Below are 9,023 nucleotides of genomic sequence, written 5' to 3'. Positions count from 1 at the left end.
AAGTTCAAGCTGCCCATTCCATAGGCACCCATGCACCCCTACGCTGCCATAGATGCAGGATTTGAACTTTTCGCTGATGATAACAAGATGGTCCTGTTTACGTGAAGAAGATGCAGTGTCTGTACCTTTCAGGGAGAATATAAAACATGGCTTAACACAGGACAGTTTTCAAGTTTGCCTCAGTCCATTTTAAATGAGCTATGCTTGTGAAAAGTCTGCAGTGATACTGAAACGCATTCAGATATATGCCTGCCTCTCTCTTTCTCTTTACATTGTAGAGCTTTAAACTGTATTTGTGGATGGCACTGCAAGTTCTTCATAATGATTTCTGCAATATTTTCTAGCCCCATGGAGTGATTATCATCACAGAATCGTGTTTTTAATGCAGCAGCACCAGACTGCCCTTTCCCAGGTGCACAGAGATCTTTCCAGATTCTGTTGCTCTTCTGATAATATGATGTACTAGATGTTGAGATAATCAAAGCATTCACAATTTTTCCATTAAGGAACATCACTCGAAAATTGTTCCACAATTTGTAGATGGTGTTTTTTTACAGATTAGAAAATATCTGCCCATCTTTCCTTCTGGGAGTTTCTCTAAGATGCTCTTTTTATACACAATTATGCCACTGATCTAATTAGTTGCAAGATGTTCCACCAGGTGTTTCATTTTAGTACCACTTACTTTTTTAAGTCTTCTATTGCATAACTTGGAGATATGTTTCTGCCATCAAGTTAAAAATGAACAAACATGAAATCCATAAATATCTCACTCTAAAGATTTGAAATGTTTTAATGCTTATTCATTAGTACAACATAGATTTATGAAAGTTGCAAAATATTGCAGTGTTTTTATCACTTTGCACAGTATTGAATTGTTTTTGAAACTGGGGTTGTAAAATTGAATTAATTCATCATGATACATTCATGACTTGTTCCGTTTTCTAATGTGTTATCTGTGTGTGAGTAGACTTTTTAATTGGAAATGTATTTAAGATGAATTGCATCTCTTCTGATGGGGATGGATAAAAAAATATCCTGTTCATATTCAAAATGTAGCTCTTTAGAATGTGTGTGTGTGTGTGTGTGTGTGTGTGTATATATATATATATATATGTATATATATATATATATATATATATATATGTGTATATATATGTATGTGTATATATATATATATGTGTATATGTGTGTATATATATATATATATATATATATATATATATATATATATATATATATATATATATATGTGTGTGTGTGTATATATATATATATATTCCTCAAATAATGCAGAAAAATGGGGAAAGGAATCTTGATAAAGTGAAGACACCATGTTTTGTAAATTAGGGTCCATTGGATGTAGATGTCATATTTAGATAATTATTTTAATCGTACTGGGATAGTGACAATGATAAGCTTTTATTTAGTTATATGGAGGATTAAAACTGGCATAATAAAAAAAATAAAAGCAGAAATATATTTGGTTTTTCCTTTTCCATATACATGCATTTCTTCGTTTTTACATCCCCTCCTCTCCTCTTATTGTTTACCTACTCATTTCTGCCTTGCTATGCAAATGAGGAGGGCTGCCCCTCTTGGTCCAGCTCCTCTGCTATTGGCCCGATCCTGCTCCTTCTGGTTTATTGACCAATAGTAGAGGAGCGACACCAAGAAAAGCAGCCCCCAAGGAATGCATGTGTAAGGAAAAGGAAAAACAAATATATATATATATATATATATATATATATATATATATATATATATATATATATATATATATATATATATATATATCTTAAAGAAAGTGCCCATATAAGGAAAGGAAAAAGAAAATGTATACATTTCTTCGTGAAAATGCACGTATAAGGAAAATGAAATGTACTGTATATACTGTCTATATTTCGTAATTATATATATTTTTAACTTTTTCCTTTTTTTTACCCCTCCCCTGCATGTGTGTGTTAAGTGTTCTGCTGCTGAACAAAGTGAGTTTCCCCACTGAGGGAGAAATAAAGGATTATCTTATCTTATCTTAAAAACAAAATAGTTCTGCTTTTATTCTTAATAATGTCAGTTTGGGTCCACCATAAGCGGTAGTCTAGGCTGAAATTTTAACAGGCGGTCAAACATTGGTGAATAATCTCTCAAGTTCCAGATAATTAATTTTATAATAGTAATAATAATAATAATAATAATAATAATAATAATAATAATAATACATTATTATTATTATTATTACTATAACAAATTATCACTTTCTCTATATAATTTGACTAGTTTGTTCGGTCTTCAGTTATTAATTTGATTAAAAAAGCGGATCAAATTACATCCCTGTTCATCATTTCAAAAAGATAATTTGATAGTTTTGTGTAGGTTTGTTTATAACTCGGGTTAGTTTGGGTTGTTCGTATGCGGAACTCCCCGCAGAGCGCTGATGATGATGATGAGGAGGAGGAGGAGGAGGAGGCGATGTTGTGAAGCAGGTTGTAACTGACTCGTCCATCGAGCTCGGAGACGAGCACACACACATTTCGCATCATTAGCTATGCTGCACACCAGTAAAACAAAGGAGTAAGCCGGTTAAAAAATAAAAAAAATTCTCCTATTTATAGTTTGAAACAGTAAAGTGTAGCGTTGTGGCCCCCGGGCTGCATGTAGAGCAGGCTGGCCGGACTCGCGTCTCCGTGAGCGGGGAGGAACCTCACTCCAGGCCGGCGGCTGGCCCGGGCCTTGCGGAGCGGCTAGCGGAGCGGCTAACTGGCTGACAGCAGCAGGTAGGCTGGCCCTCACACGGCGTCCTGGGGACTCAACCCCGCCCAGCGGATTCACAGTCCGCAGTCCGAGTCATTGTTTTGACATGGTCGCCTTATGTTGGACTTGACATGTGAGTATTGATGAGATAAAAGCTGCTGTTAGCAGCGAGGAGGCTAGTTAGCGCTGTAGCAAATCCAGGCGTGACGTAGGAGGAGAGGATGCTGAAGGTGAGTGAGCAGGAACATAACAACCATGGACCATAAACCATAAACTACACCATAAAATACACGGACGATGTCTGAAGGCGTTGGCATTTCCATATCTAATGTATTATGTTATCTATCCACCAGCTACTGTCTTATTTCTGACACTAGTATTTCTGCTTTACACGGCGACACAGACCTGCACCATGTAACCGAGTGTAAATGACACTCACCACCCTATTATGTTTAAATCGCATTTTCAAAATCACCCATTGGGTATGCCTAAATATATCTTGTTCTAGAGTAAGACAGAAAAAACTATTGGTCACGAAGTAACATCTGGCAGCTTCGGGAGAGATCATCTGATAAGGATATTAACTAACTGGATTGCATTAACACCGAAATAGTCATTTACAGGCGATTTTCATTTACAGCTTCTGAGCAATTAAAAAAAGAAACCATACCATCATAACAGTTTATTTAAATATCTAAATATATATTTAAGGTTTATGTATTATATGCTCATTAACATCCACCTAATCCTGTTATATATTATGATATAATAGGTTTAAATCAGGTCCAAAATGTGAGCAATGTCTGCCTTGAGGGTTAAACATTTATGTAGGTCATATGGTTAAAGGGAAGATATGCATTTGTTTCTGTTAGATGAACCGAATTTGAGCTTGATTATTTTCATTATATCGATTTTTTTTTTTTTTTTTTTTGTGAATTGTAACTTTAAAGATAAACTGAGTCGAAAAATATTAGGGGTGATTGAAATAGGAATTATTTGGATGTCAAAGACTGCACAAAATGCTTAAACAGGACAATGGATGTTTTACAAACTGAGAACAAATGCTTCATCTGTTGTTTACTGAAATCACTTGGCACATGATCTTCTGCACGATTTATGACAATCACATCCAGTTAAAGAACAATTTAAGGCAAAGAATATGCTATGCTATATTATGAAATGTATGTAACATACCTTAGAATGAATTCAGTCATTGTTACTCAGAAAAACTTCATTCTGTCATGTGCTTGGAATTCTAACGCATGACCCTCATCCAACCTTTTACAACATAGCTACCCAAAATGCCACAAGAGAAAAGTGCACCGGTATCATTTTACTGCTATCATATTTTTGTGAATACAGTTAATAGTTTTTTAAAGAGTTAATCCTGATTTGGTATAACTGACAATTGAACCAAAGCATGAATTTATGTCACTTTTGCTTTATAAAGTCAAGGTCTCAGTGACCTTTGAAAACACATTTTTGCAATAATTAAGTTCATGTCAAGATCACCTTGAATGTAAAGCCAAAAGTTAAAAGCTTTACAATCAACCCATACCTGTGGGGGAGGTGAGTCAGAAACATCAGTAAAGATTTTCATTATTGGGCATCAATGTCTTCTTTGACATGAGGAAGGATTTATTTAACTTTCGTGATGAAAGATCAAAGTCATTGCAACATCACAACACATTTCTGGTCTTAAATCATTCATTTTTGTGACCACATACAGTCACAGATATCGTTTTTTTTTTTCTTACAGAATAAATTCATGACATGCAGAGCTTCTACTTTTTTTTTTAATCTAAAGATACTGCTTTCTGAGTTTTTATGATAAACAACAAAACAATCATTGGGAATTCTACAGCAATACACTGCTTCACAAAAAGGAAATACTTTAACAATACAGGAGATTTGAGCAACCATGTTGGCTATTTCCACCCTGAGTTAAGCTCTGCAATCTCAAGGAACACAGACAGCCTAACCTGTGAGCCAAAAACTGAGAGGGAAGGGTTTAAGAAATCACTACAGGAACTAACAATACTAAAATACTCTGCAGTGTTGGCTTCAAAACCAGTTTTACTGTCAAGGGGTAAAATATATTTTACATAAGCTTAGCTGTAGAACATATCAGTGCAACAAGAAAAGACTGCAATCCAGACGTGACAATTGATGCCTTAAAGTACCGATTATCTCTTGTTTGTGTGACTGTTGGGCTAAACTGGTGAAGCAATCTTTTTCACTGCTGTTCTCTGACTGGCAAGACAAACTGTCCATGTTGGAAGCATGTGAATCATATCTACCTCCTTTCTCTTGGCTTGCATAATCAGTGACTGCTGTTTTTATATCACTCTGAAGAGATTAATCTATGCTTTTACCAACATCGCTGTCTTGCCTGCAAAGATGAGACGGTTCTCTCAGTCTTTGCTTTACATTTTTTTTAGTATTAAAAAAACCCCCACTAAACCCACTTACTACATACATCTAAGGACACTCACAGAGGTGGCACAGATTGTCCGTCCTTGTCTAAAAATAATTATTTGATTTTTTTTTTTCTTTTCCCCTCCATGTTTGAGCAGGATGAGTCTGCCTACAGCTCTGGTCTTTTTAAAACTGCCATTTTGGCATTGTACCAGGAAGCATTCACGCACTTGCATGTAGATTCATAGTCCTGATCATTTCATAAGATAAAAAAATATGTGTTTTGTGTAGGCCCATCCCTGGAAATATTTGAAGGGTTCACAATCACATTTGTTTCCTGATATAACATTTGTCGTAATCAAACCTTTTTTCCTAAATTTTTAAGTTAGGGCATTTATTCTTAACCTTGCCTTGAATAAATGCATATTATTGAGTAATTTATGTTCATCAACAAACAGTAAGATAATTTTTACCAATTTTGAGTGACAATTTACTTTAGTTCGGCATTCACAACCAGTAAGACTGTCAGGTTTTTAGCCTATTTGAATAATTTCACAAAGTATAATGAGTGGTGACGTAAAATTTTTTTTACAAGACAGGTTTCAGCCGACTGTGGAGTACTATTTGGACTAACCATGCTTTCGTAAAGCATGCTGTTGCACTTAACTGTTATGTTAGGGTTATGTTATTCGTAAATGAAAATCATCAAAAGGAACTATTTGTTGTGGCCCCTATATTTATACTCTATACTATTTATTTTCCTTGATTGATTGTTTTTTTTTTGTTTTCCATGAGACATTTATAGTAGATTTTTTTTTTTTTTTAAACGTTTACCCACTAAAACTTGTCAAGATTTGTCCATTTCACAGATGTTCTATGTCTTATTTTAACAGCCTCCTCTAGCCATAAGTAGCACTATTGGACATAATTGCACCTACAAAGCATCTGAGCCTTCTTTGATACAGTCATCCTTAATATCCCTGGATATGTCCTCTGGACACTGCTGTGTCACATACAAGCTATGCTGTGGTTAATGACAGCCCTGGCTTCGATGTGACTTTAGTATCACACTCTGGATTTACATAGTGCTCATTTTCTGCCATGTTATCACATTTCGGGAAGCTGTTTTATTTCTAGTCCATCCATTATCTATACCCGCTTTATCCTTTGCAGGGTCACGGACGTCTGCTGGAGCCTATCCCAGCTAATTTTCAGGCGAGAGGCAGGGGTTACACCCTGGACAGGTCGCCAGTCTATTGCAGGGCCACATATACAGACAGACAGCCATGCATACAACATGCACACTCACACCTGGGCAATTTATAATCATCAGTTAACTTCCCATGCATGTTTTTGGACTGTGGGAGGAAGCAATACCCAGAAGGAACCCACGCAAGCACGGGGAGAACATGCAAACACCACACAGAAAGACTCCTGCCAGGCAAGGGAGTCGAACAGGGAACCTTCTTGCTGTGAGGCAACAGTGCTAACCACCAAGGCACCCTGCTGTCTGTTTTATTTCTAATCTTACGTGACTATTTAATTTGATGAAATATGAATAGAATTAAAATGAATGCTGTAAATTCTGCTAAGTCTGCAACAGTTTTTTTTTTATGTTACCAAAGTCCAAAAGTCATGGACAATTAACAAATTCAGAGAAAATGAATGAGATTGCTGTTACAGAAATGTGTCTGGATTAGTCACCAGGACTTGTGGTCCGATTACATGGTGTAACTCTACTGGTGTAGGTTTTCCATTACATTAGTACTTTGTAATTGATACATTGTCAGTACTATCTAAGTCGAATCAAGGAAGGCTGAATCAATACTAAATAATAATGCAGTAGATTGGTCAGAAAGAAGCCTCCCATATGGGTATAAAGACAACATTTTACAACTGTAAAATCCTGCACACATTATTGCACTTCTTTTGCCTCTGTGGAAGAGTTTGCACATATGTGGCAATGGATAGAGGAAAATAAAGATAAGGATATCCCATCTGTGGATGTTTATCATATATTCATGTGCATGAATTAAAAAACATATTTATGAACCAAGATTATGGCCTTATGCTTGACTTGCTGTTCCAGGATGAGGTGAGCAACAATTGTTTTTCTAATCCAGTGTCACAGCATGCTGCAATGGTGAGTTTCTCTGTTCACTTTGAGGCAAGGCTGACTGCATTAGGAACATAAAGTGGAGAAGTGTCAAGTTGTACCATGAAATGAACAAGTCCATTTTTAAAAATGCAACTTGGTGAATGGAACCATATCTAAGGTCTTAATTTAAAAACTTCTCAGTGTAATGTGAAAAAAGAAATACTTCCAGTTAAAACTGCTGCCCAAATTCCCCTAACCCCTTTGTTTTTTAATGTCTGCCTACATCGTACTTTAAATTACAAGACTTTTTTCAATATAACAATGTTAAGATTGTGAGAGATTATTGTCTACAGATCAATCTTAATCTTATCTTGGTTATTTGTAATGCTTAAGTGTAATATAATGTGTTCTGGGTGATTTATTGATCCTCGAGTTTATCAGTGCAAGGATAACACCCTGTAAAGGACAGTAAATGTCTGCTCAGAGTTAAATGTTTGTGTTTCAGGGTGGAGTTTCTGGAGCATGACCCTTATGTGGTATTTGTGTTTATATTAAAGGCTGTTCATCATGAGATGATCACTCTGGCAGAAGTAGTTTTATAATGACAGCTGTTACAGGACTGAGTATTAAAATGATGAATAATGAAGCCTGGTTTTGGTTTGAGAACTTTTGGATTTTACTGCTCATCACTGAGATTTAAAAAGCCCTATGCCAACATGCTGGAAGATATATTTTGGGAAGAGACAGATATTCAACATGTATTTATAGTTTGTTATTCTTTTCATGATTTTGGTGTAAGGCACATTGGTAGGACAACCTTAACACGTTGATCTTGTTTATGACATTGTTATCATTTTTTTTACATTAACACCGTATCCTATAGTTTTTGATCCTAATCACCATAAATATCTTAGGGAATGTGAACACAATAGTGTTTCTGGAAATAGTCTTAGAGTAATCTTTGGGCTGTGGTTATCCTTACTGTGACCATTTATTTTCCTTTCAGTATAATTGGCTTCAGATTGCACCACTTTAGTTGTTAGAACTTTATGTTCCTAAGGACAGCAACTCACTAGGTGTATATTGTTTTTCTGTTCTTGTTCTCGGTTTGTAATTTGGTTACTGTCAGAGAATGGCTATGCAGCTGTACTCATTTACGTATAATGTAATAACTGGTAGATTACTGTACCTTGAGGGAACTGGTCTGTGAGAGGCAACATAGAGTGGCTTTGTGGTGAACAATATCAATCTGTGTTGGTGCTGCTTGAGTTTGCTGCCATAACCTGTAAGGCTTTAAAGGCTATAGAACAAGCTGTCAACAGTGTTCATTCCACCTCTAAGCTGCTTACTAAATCAGTGAGCCTTTCTTTATCCTCCAACAAAAACAGCCTGCTGAGACGATGTAAAACACAGATGTGCAAACGTTTTATAGGTATGTACAATGTAGGGCTGGGCGATTGTGGACAAAAATAAAATCCAGATTTTTTTTTTTTTTTCTCTGAAAACCCGATTTTCGATTTCGATTTTTTTTTTGGTAAAACTACAAAAGACAATGGAATAAATTGTTTCAAATATTTTATCTTTATTTTTAAAGAAAAATAGCAAACAAATTTCCCTATTGGGAATGAAGTGCAATTGAAAGATACTGTAAATCCTCCTTGAGTTTAATAAAGTGACAACATTTACAATTTTCTTGACCAAACAAAGATGACTAAACGAGCTCTGTCTGTAATGCAGCCAGCTGCAAAAAAGG

General features: G+C 35.7%; 1 protein-coding gene across 35 annotated transcripts in view; it reads left to right on the top strand.

Moving 5' to 3' along the window:
- The first annotated feature begins 2,471 nt into the window (after nt 1-2,471).
- The window catches only part of madd (MAP-kinase activating death domain), a 47,721-nt gene continuing 41,169 nt past the window's right edge, over nt 2,472-9,023 (top strand). For all 35 annotated transcript variants that reach the window (XM_061739066.1, XM_061739065.1, XM_061739061.1 and 32 more), the window contains exon 1: nt 2,472-2,777. The gene's annotated coding sequence lies outside the window, so the exon portion shown is untranslated. The remainder of the gene's footprint in view (nt 2,778-9,023) is intronic.

The sequence above is a fragment of the Cololabis saira genome, chromosome 2 (genome assembly GCF_033807715.1).
Source record: "Cololabis saira isolate AMF1-May2022 chromosome 2, fColSai1.1, whole genome shotgun sequence".
In the NCBI taxonomy this organism is placed as follows: domain Eukaryota; kingdom Metazoa; phylum Chordata; class Actinopteri; order Beloniformes; family Belonidae; genus Cololabis; species Cololabis saira.
This window is presented reverse-complemented; position numbering and strand designations above follow the sequence as displayed.